Here is a 10,849-nt window from a genome sequence, read left to right as displayed (position 1 = left end):
TGAAGTGTGTTTCATGCGGCCGCTGCAATCGGGTCTTATACCAAAGCAATACCAACTCAAAATTTCACAGACTGTACGGAAATGCTGAGGAGAGAGTTGAAACTACAGGAGTTTTCTAGGAGAAATAACAAAACAGGAGGGTGGCGGGGGCTGGGTATGAAGTACAAGAGACTCCCGGGAGAAACAGGTGTGTTGGCAGGTATGCCCACACATACAGTCTGCACCCTACTACTTCAAAATTGTTAATAAGCTGTGGTGGGCATTTCTCTGTCTGGCGATTAAGGCAGTCGACCAATCACAAAAGACTGGGTCATCGGACTAATTAGCGCAGATTAGCATCGCGCTGAGGAGGGATTTGGGAACAAATTAATCACTGAACAAATCATATGGGAGTCGTTGGGATAATTAGGTTAAAAAAATGCATAAGACAATGAAAGGGTTTTTTGACCTTGCATGCATATCAGCCTGTTGTTGAAGACCCCCAAAACCAAAATATGACCCTTTTTTTTGCATAATAAGCGCTCTTCATTGCTGTACTATCAGACCCATTTTTGTTTTTACATGATCTGTAACAACAAATTCAAAAGATTTTTTTAAGTGCATTTTCATATGTAAAGATATTTGCCTATTGCTCTCTTATGCGTATTAAGCAGTGCGTAAGCTTTTAGACGAGTTTAGACGGGTTAGTTTTGGTCTAATGAAAAATATATTATAGATTCTCACAATAGCAACGCGCCAGCTGTCCGCCTCAGAACGCCTTCCTTTTTAGACCAGAACGCCTATGGGCGCAAAAATGAGCGCTAATGCATTTGCTATTTAAACAGCGTAGCGCAACGCCTCAAAACGACTCTTGCGCCAAGCTGAAACTACCAAAAGACTAATGCGCCACCCCTTGTGCCACACTGCGCCGGGTGTATGATAGGGCCCAAAGATTGTTGATACAGTTGTTTATTTATTCATTTTCTTTTTGGCTTAGTCCCTGTATTAATTTAGCATGGCCACAGCGGAATAAACCGCCAACTTATCCAGCATATGTTTTACACAGCGGATGCACTTCCAACTGCCACCTATCACTGGGAAACATCCACACACACTCATTCACACACATACACTGAACATTTTAGCCTGCCCAATTCTTTGGACTTGTGGGGGAAAAGGGAGCACACAGAGGAAACCCACGCAAACACGGGGAGAACATGCAAACTCCACAAAGAAACGCCAACTGACCCAGCCAAGGCTTGAACCCACGACTTTGTTGCTGTGAGGTGAACGTGCTACTGTGCATCCCCAACACAGTTGTTATCCTGGAATAATATGCCATGACTGAAAATCAGAATGTAGTATACAATGACAGCCATGTAATATGGCTATATTAATCAACTTAACTCAACCTATGCACATAAACCATGAGAAATCATAAATGCCTTTTAATATTGCTCAGTCAAGACAGCTGCTGCAACAAGAACTGTTAGGCTCAAAAAAAGACCTACTGTCAAATTGATAGTAAAACTACAGTAAAACTATTTTAAAACCATGATAAAACTATACTATGGTTTTACTATCGCTTTACCATGGTTTAACTATCATTTTACAATGGTTTTACTATAGTTTAACATGGTTCTCTATCCTTTTACCATGATTTTACTATGGTTTTAATGTCGTTTTACCATGGTTTGAATATCGTTCTAGCATGGTTTTCTCATCGTTTCACCATCATTTTACCATGGTTTTACTATCGTTTTAACAAGGTTTTATTATTGTTTTAGCATGGTTTTATTATAGTTTTACCATGGTATTATTGTTGATTTTTTATCGTTTTACTGTTTGTTTTAGCATGGTTTTATTATTGTTTTACCATAATTTTACCATAGTATTACTATCGTTTTACTATGATTTTATTATTGTTTTACTATCGTTTTACTGTTGTTTTACTATCATTTTACCATGGTTTAACCATAGTTTTGTTATAGTTTTACCATGGTTTTACAATCGTTTTACCATAGTTTTACTATCGTTTTACCATGGTTGTGATATCATTTTACCATCAGTTCATTATCGTTTTACCATGGTTTTATTATTGTTTTACTGTTGTTTTATTATTGTTTAACTTTCGTTTTATAGTTTTACTACAGCCAAACCAGCACAGCAAAATTCAGGCCCAACCACAACACACAGTAAGAAAAACACAACATGTTCATCAGTTGATCGTGTGCCCAAATTCAGGCACTGGTATAGGCAGTGTAGGATGAGCTTATTTCACACTGACTGTAACGTGAAGTCTCCTCATTGTACATCATCAAAACTGGAGTTTATGAACAACAGTAAAGCTAAAAGTTTTCTTATAGAAATTTGATTAAGTTTCTAAAAATACAGTATAGCTAAATAACTGGATTGTTTCATATACTAGCCTACCAGCATTTCAAACTTGAAACAATTATGTTTGCTAGATTATGGTATAAATCATTTATAAATAACACACTCTTATTAGTAAAACTTCTTTGTTTGTAATTTACATTTTGTCAATTTAGTGGCTAATTCATACGAGTTCAGTTGTATGTAAAAATACGATTTTAAAAAGGAGGCGTGGCACCCAACCCCGCTCTAAACCCAATTATTATTGGGTGATGAGCAAACTACTAACCTGTATGAAATAAATTGTCCGAGTTTATACAATTAGCCACTAAAACTAAAAGTTACGAATTGCTGTGAGATTACATTGGAAGTACTTTTAATGGTGGATAGTGTGCATCCATAGACATTATAATAGATGTCTGTTTGAGTATCAGTACACACCGATTTTCATGGAGCATTGTGGGACTTTCAGTGTTCTTTTGTGATAATTTTGTGATTGAGACAGCTCTTAAAATGCCTGACACCCTGAACAGTGCTCTGTCTACTGAACAAGGGTGTTAATTGAGACGCACCCTGTGATTACTGTGCTTATTGTGCAAACAGAGGAACATATCTTACTGCACTTTTGAACACTATTACAATCTTAGAGCTGAATATCACTCGAAATTCTGACAAATTAAACCAAATACTATGGCATTCATTCATTCATTCATTTTCTTTTCGACTCCCATTATTAATCCAGGGTTATCACAACGGAATGAACAGACTATGGCATTACCAATGCAGAAAAAATAAGTCAGTCATCAATTGCAAAAGGATTAAAAAATAGCAGCAAGAAATGTATTAGCACACCACAAACTATTGTGAGCCAGTAGACAAAACTGAAGCAAGTACATTTTTAATTTTTTTTTTCTTAAGACTCCTTACATTTTATAAAATGAACAATGCTTCAGACATTCCAGTGCAAGTCTTGCCAATAAAGCTAATTTGATTTTGAGAGAGAGCGAGAGAGATAATATTTGTGCTAAAGATTCTCTGGGTTAGTAACAGCATGCTATTTTATAAAGGAATTAGTTCACAGCATGTGCTTTGTAGCTAATTCTTCTTGCATTGTATGATTATGAAACTTGGATACATTTCTTGGACAATGTCCTAATGGCTTCTCTTCAGGCAGAACTTAAAAACTGTTAATGGAGGATACAAAAGGTGTTTCGCAAGCCACTTTGTGTGAGGCTCAAAATGCTTAAAACTGAGAAAATGACTTAAAGTTTCTCCCAAAAAAAAAGTAGCATTCAATCATCATAATCCTTCTGCCTCAGAAAACCACTTGCTATAGTATAAACATAGATGGCAGGAAACTCAGCTTTGCAAAAGCACAGCATGTGGAAAACAGGTAAATAAAACCAGACTGAGAGAGAGAAAAATGACAAGACAATCTGAACAAAAAGTGGGGTAGAATGTCCCCATCTGTGTGCATTGTGAATCAATCCATCATTTGGTATTCCTGTCAGGATCAGGGCTTAATGTCACTATCAGTGCAGCTGTTTTCCGGCACCCTGACACCAGCTGAGAGACTTTTCCTGAGCATGAAAGCACCACCTTCTCAAGAAACACACTTCATGTGCTTAACGGTTATGGCAAGGTCTATGACCTTCAACCCAGTTTGAGGAGTATGAACTCTATATAGCCCAAAATATCAACTCTAATGTAGGAAGGCACAACTTGTCTTACTGAATGGACACCCTTTAGAAACATGCTGAGAGCTGGACATTAGAAAAAAAGTTTTTGTTCGGGTAAAAAAATAATAATAATGAGTCAAATTACCATTGTCATGGCCCTGATGAATCTTGTCGGTCCTGTCTGTGTCTAAAGTTTCCGTTTGTCTTGCACTTGTCATGGCTTTGCCTTAATTTATGTTGTCCATGTTCTCTTATTGTCTTTCCTCTTTATTTTCATTTACCCCACCCTCTTATTTAAACCTCGTTTCCTGATTGTTTTCACCTGTAGCTCATGTGCTTTGTTCTATATATGTGCTTTGTATTCTTATTTCTTTGCTGGTTTGTTCCATGTGAGCATGTTGTTGCCTTACATAGGGTCTTGTCCTGCCTGTTCTAGTTTTCTTGTTTATTTTTAATCTGTAGCTGATACTTTCTTTTGTTTGTTCTCAGTGTTTACTTGATTTTGTGTTCCCATCTTTGTCTTGCTTTTATCCTTTTAATCGTTTTTGTTCCATTTTTCTGTCAATCCCATCCTAGTAGTTGATTATTGGTTGTCTTTTAGATTGTTGAATTTCTTTTTATTTTAGTTTTATCCACTTTGCCAAGTCAGTCTAGTTTCCTATCTACTAGGAATCATATTTGATTATATATTTTTATTTAGATTTACTGTAGATAATTTTATTGTATAATTATTGCTGTCTAGTAAAATGTGTTTTATTTTTCCAGTCCTATCCTATCTAACTTTGGTTTTGACCACTGTTGCTCCTACTCCTGGCTGGCTGTTGATTCTGGTGACATGTTGTCCCTACCACTGGCTTCCCTGTGTCATTGCCCCAACTGTTTAGACCTTGTCACCCCCTTGTCTGTCTACTTGTGCTAAATTCTGGCAATTAACTTTTTGTCCAGTGCTGCAACTGGGTTTTATTTATTTTTTTTTTTTTATTTTTTTTTTTTTTTTGCAACTAACTGTTTAATATTAATTTTAATTTTATATGGTGATTTTTTTTCCAACCACATCAGCTTTACATTAATCGACAGGAAAACAACAATTAATGAACATCACATGGACAAAAAAGAACAAAACAGAATAGGAGTCTATCTGTGAATAGTTAACTTATTTAGTTTTAATTCAGAGTTGCAAAATTCATAAACTACAAAACAAAGTTGATTGAGTTTTTAGAGCAGCTCTACAGAAGATGATAGAATCATAGATGCAGTTCAATTTAGTTCAAGTTTGGGAACTGGTGGAACGTGTTGATGTAATGGATGAGAGTTTGAGTCTTCTTTTTGCCAAACCCATTTCTGCTTTCTTGGGCTGTGTCTGAACAAATACATTTTCAAATACAAATGCCGCAAACAAATACATTTCACAGTTCTGAACACAACTGAAATAGTATGAAGTAGTAAAAGTATAATTATGTTAAGCATGTTAAGTAACAAAGAAATTTCCCACCCCGAATTTCTTCTTTATTTTATTTTCCTCACTAAATGATTATAGCACCTTGACACACCTTGCTTTGGACTTTTTTTTTTTTTACACCATTTGTCAAAACAAAATTATAGATATAGGAGTCCTAAAGGGCAAAAGAACTTAATGCAATTACTTCTCACATGCATACTGTGAAAGGTGTAGGGTCTGTCTTTGTATGAACAACTGACGTAAACTGCTACTACACCTCTCACAAAGTGAAATAAAAAAAGACTGTAAAATGTTTAGTGTAAAAAAATAAATAGAAACAATCTGCCTGTAATGTTCTATTTTATCAAAATGTTATGGGAAAACTTTTTTATGGGCAAAGAGAAAAAAGTTACCAAAAGGCTTAATGTATCAATTTAATTTAATAAATTTATATAAAATAATAATAATAAAAAACATGGTATAAAAAATGAATCTTGATAGAAGGATTAATAAACATCTCAGTTCCAAAAAAAAAAAAAGTGAATATTCTGACTATTTGTTCAAGTGTCATTTTTAAAAGGGTTAAGATATAATCAAGTATATAAAATTTGAAAATGGAATTTTTTTAATCCAAATAATATTTTCAATTTTATCTAAAATATATTTAGGTCTGAAGTTACATGACATACATTTTGTGTAATCCATCTTATTGTGGCAAAATAATTAATTAATCAATAATAAATAATAATAAAGAACATTTTTTAGATTATTCTTATAACTTTTGACCTCAACTGTACATTTGATTTGACAGTTTATTTTGATAAATATTTTTAAAATCTAAACAGTTACATCTACATAAACACTTTACACTTGTGAGTGTGTGCCTACATGTTATTGTTTTAAATGATTTTGAATAAAAACGTGTGCAAACTCATTCCTACACTGTAAAAAATAAAAAGTTGAGTAAACTTAAAATTTTAAAGCAACCGGCTGCAAAGAAATTTTGAGTTTACTCAACTTCAGTGGTTGAAGTTGTGCCAAATTATTTTTTTAAGTTGACTGAAATGGCTGGTTTAAGTCATGACAACTTTCAAGCCTAAGATAATCTAACTTGTCATTATGAGTTTGCCTAAAATAAAACAGGGGTTGAGTAAACTGTAATAAATGAGTTGGCACAGCTTAACAGAAGTTCAGTTAACTCAAAGCTGTGCAGCTGGTTGCCTTAATTTTTTAAGTTGATTTAATCCTTATCTTTTAATTCATAATTTTACGGAAATCTTATATCTGCGCTTCTCAAACAAATACCTGTATGACTCTAAGTATGAAGTTAAGAGATTACAAAACACACTATAAAACACAATATCAAAGAATATATTTATTGACAATTCTGCAAACAGTTTTCTGTCCAAATGAAATGTACTGCAGTCCAGAGAAGGAAAAGAGGCAACAAAAAGGTAAATCCTCAAATCCTATATTGCCTTTTAAGTGCTCGAGTTAAGCAAAAGTAATATTTAAAATGCTTGCACTATCAACATTTTTTTCAAAGTGCAAGAGTAATTAGTTTTGTCACGATATTTTAATTTTGTTACCCATCAGTTCTATAATTTTAAAAACGTCCATTTCCTGCTAACATTTGAGCGTTGTTGACCATGTTTTAAACACTGTTATATTGCCATTGTGTTCACATGCTCAACAGAAAAGACTGATTGGGCGTGAAGATCATCAGTTCACCAAACTCACTGCTGTTTACTGAGTGTAACCACAGATACAGGGACACTTAAGAATTTCACATTGATCAACTGGTCTGTGTATAAGCTGACACAAGTGGTACGCTGTGTGTGTGTGTGTGTGTGTGTGTGTGTGTGTGTGTGTGTGTGTGTGTGTGTGTGTGTGTGTGTGTGTGTGTGTGTGTGTGTGTGTGTGTGTGTGTGTATCTGTGTTTGCACTCCATGAACATCAGTGAAGAGCAGTGAAATGGTGAACTTCTCAGCCAATCACAGTCATTTATGTTGAGCGCTTGAACACAACACCCAATCTATCAATTGGTGGGAAATGGATGTTTTTAAAATTTGAAAATGTAAAATCAAAACTGAATTTAAGTTTGGTGACAACACCAAGAGTAACACAATTTCAGTGTACAAACAAATGCATTCAAGGCCAATAAACACTTTCTGAATAGTTTCAAAGATGTGTTTCAGTTCTTTGGGGTAGTTCATAATGAGGAAATTAATCAAACCAAAGAGGAGAACAACAGCTGTCGGAAGATCTTTTCCAGCACGATTTGCTCTTCCAGAACCACAGACAGGCACCTTACATTTAGGTTGGTCTGAAGAGTGGCAACATCATCTTCAACAGTGCTAAGGATGTCCATCTCCATCTCTATTGTGCAAATATCTTCTGGCTCTGTGTCCTGCAGTAAAAAGAAACATAAAAAGAGGATGAAAAACTATTTTTACTGCTAAATCACAAACATCTCCAAAAAGCAAGGTAAAAAAAAGCAAAGGCAAAGCAACTTAATTTGGAAACTGAAGGTAGTAATGTCAGTAACACAGTCATTTATATACCTTCTATTTATAAAACATTTCAGGTAACACTTTTATAATAATGAATCATTTATTAAGCATTAGCAAATAGTGAATTGATTATCCGTTAAGCATCAACTCTACATGAATAAACATTAGTAAGCTATTTAATAAGTACTAGTATCTAATAAATAAGTACTAGTATCTATTAAATAGATACTAGTACCTAATGAATAAGGACTAGCATCTAATACGTAAGTACTAGTATCTATTAATTAGGTAGTAGCATCTCAGTAATAGGTACTAGTACCTAATGATTAACTACTAGTAGATAAAAATATGCACTAGTCACAGCTGGAATACATACTAGTCAAAACTGAATAGTTGATATCTCAATTAGAGATCCCATAGAAATGAATGGGAAAATTTTTAATTCATTACGAGTAACAACAGAATAGTTACTAGTCACTATTAAAATAAGTACTAGTAACTAATAAATAAGAACTAGTATCTATTTAATAAGTACTAGTATCTAATAAATAAGTACTAGTAACTAATAAATAAGAACTAGTATCTATTTAATAAGTACTAGTATCTAATAAATAAGTACTAGTAACTAATAAATAAGTACTAGTAACTAATAAATAAGAACTAGTATCTATTTAATAAGTACTAGTATCTAATAAATAAGTACTAGTAACTAATAAATAAGAACTAGTATCTATTTAATAAGTACTAGTATCTATTTAATAAGTACTAGTAACTAATAAATAAGAACTAGTATCTATTTAATAAGTACTAGTAACTAATAAATAAGAACTAGTATCTATTTAATAAGTACTAGTAACTAATAAATAAGTACTAGTATCTATTTAATAAGTACTAGTAACTAATAAATAAGAACTAGTATCTATTTAATAAGTACTAGTAACTAATAAATAAGTACTAGTATCTATTAAATAAGTACTAGTAACTAATAAATAAGTACTAGTTAGTACTTAATGGAAAAGAACTAAGAAAATGGATAAGTACTAGTAACAAGAAAATAGATACTAGTACGGGCTATAGAATAAAAGTTAAAACGGCTTGCCATAGGTCATCAGCTATTGTCACATTAAACCAGATGCTCAGACCCTGAGAGATGACAGGTGGCACCACTTTACAATTGAAGGGCATTAATTATGGTTATTCACAGGTTAGTCATTTTGATCAGAAATTCCCAACATGTTTTAATTATTAAAAATGAAATTTGCTTTATAATTATTGTTGCAGCACCTGTTTTCACTCCCTGGTCTGCCGGACTCAGTCATGGTTGTTCTACTAAAGACTAAGTGATGAAAATGTAGCATCCTTTACAGAGGTGAAAACAGTGCTACAAACTTTTCTTTTAGGGAACAAACTGTTTTGTAACTTCAAAGATTAATTACCTGCATGAATTCCAATATTGCACACAAAAAGAGAAACTCCATGGTAAACTCCATAAAGTTTAATATGCCCCCCTTTAATCAGTGATATGATTGAATGCTAAATAATTACTTGATTGTCCAGTTGGTTCAGGGCGGTTCTTATTATCTCTCCATATCGCCCACCACATGATCCATAAAACTTGATAGCGTATTCATCCGAAAAAGAGAAGATATCTTTGAGGTTTGTTTGAGTAATCCTGTAAAACTCAGCATAGACCTACAAACAGACCATAAAAAATGAATAGTATGAATTGTGAACAAGGGTTATACATTTTGAAATAAATAATCTCAAATGCAAACTTGCCTAAACTCCCAAAAACATGCAGGCCACTGTTTTCGGACATCAGCTACAGGAGGTTAAAAAAATCAAATAGTCAGTAACTGCAGCAGACAGCAGTTAATTTGCTAATGTCAAATGTGATTTTAATGCACCTACAGTCTTTAAAGTGCAGAAGCAGTCTGCGAACAAACAAGGCTGCTGCCAGGATGGTCCTTGATAGCGATGTAGTCTGTAGTGTAACTTCTCAGCTACTGTTTACAAATTTGCAAAACTTACACTGCATTCCAAACCTATAAAAAAGTAAATAAAAATGTAACATTGCAGGTCAAATTGTTTTCATAAATTAAACTGATGTTTTTAAAAAGCAAGGGAGGGGTGGTATATATATATTTTTTCATTTAATAAAAAACAATATCATACTCCTAAAAAAAATGCAAAATAAACATTTTTAACAAAAAATATTTATTTATTTTTATTATTTGAAACTTTTAAAAGGATTTTTTAAAAAATAGCTTTGGCACAATGGCGCTCCCCCATGTGTGTCGCCCCTTTTTGCAACCCTGATTTCAGACACAGTTTTTGTTTACATAACAGATTGCAAAGGCATTTGACTTTTTTATGAATACAACGATAAGAACTGTAAAACTGTTTTTTATATTTGAAAAACACATCTTTACAAACACATTTTGGTTTCCATGAACATTCTGTCAAAATGTATTTTTGCTTTCAAAATAAAGAGGCCTATTTTATTCAAAAATCAATGCGTTGATTCAACACAAAGACTCTCTGGTGGAGTTTTGATTGCTCGGATATGAGAACGACAATCCCAAGGGTTTTAATTGAGACAACAACAAAAAAGAGCTGCATGGTCCTTGAAGATCTCCTATAATCAAGGCTCACAATCAATAGCGGCTAAGTCTTAAGTTTGGAGAAAATATTGATTAGAAGCTTGAAATGTTGAGTACTGTCTGAAGGATGTGGTTTATGCTTGTTTTGCCTGTTTCCTCCCCTGGGTTTTGCATAGTCTACTGCAATAATATTTCTGTGTCAATTAGCGCTTCAAGGACACAGCTGGATTCCTTTTCAGATTTTTTCCTTTTGCTTCTTTAACC

The 10,849-nt window shown here is 33.6% G+C and overlaps 1 long non-coding RNA gene across 1 annotated transcript; it reads right to left on the bottom strand.

Annotated features, from left to right (window-relative positions):
- Nucleotides 1-6,826: 6,826 nt before the first annotated feature.
- LOC108191706 (uncharacterized) lies at nt 6,827-10,065 on the bottom strand. Its single transcript, XR_012387928.1, has 4 exons — nt 9,894-10,065; nt 9,762-9,804; nt 9,528-9,674; nt 6,827-7,879 (listed from the first exon to the last, which is right to left on the bottom strand). It is a non-coding gene; the product is annotated as an uncharacterized lncRNA (long non-coding RNA).
- Nucleotides 10,066-10,849: the final 784 nt, after the last annotated feature.

This window comes from Danio rerio, chromosome 12 (genome assembly GCF_049306965.1).
Source record: "Danio rerio strain Tuebingen ecotype United States chromosome 12, GRCz12tu, whole genome shotgun sequence".
NCBI classification, from domain to species: Eukaryota; Metazoa; Chordata; class Actinopteri; order Cypriniformes; family Danionidae; genus Danio; species Danio rerio.
The sequence above is the reverse complement of the archived record's forward strand: the minus strand, read 5'-3'. Positions and strand labels throughout refer to the sequence as shown.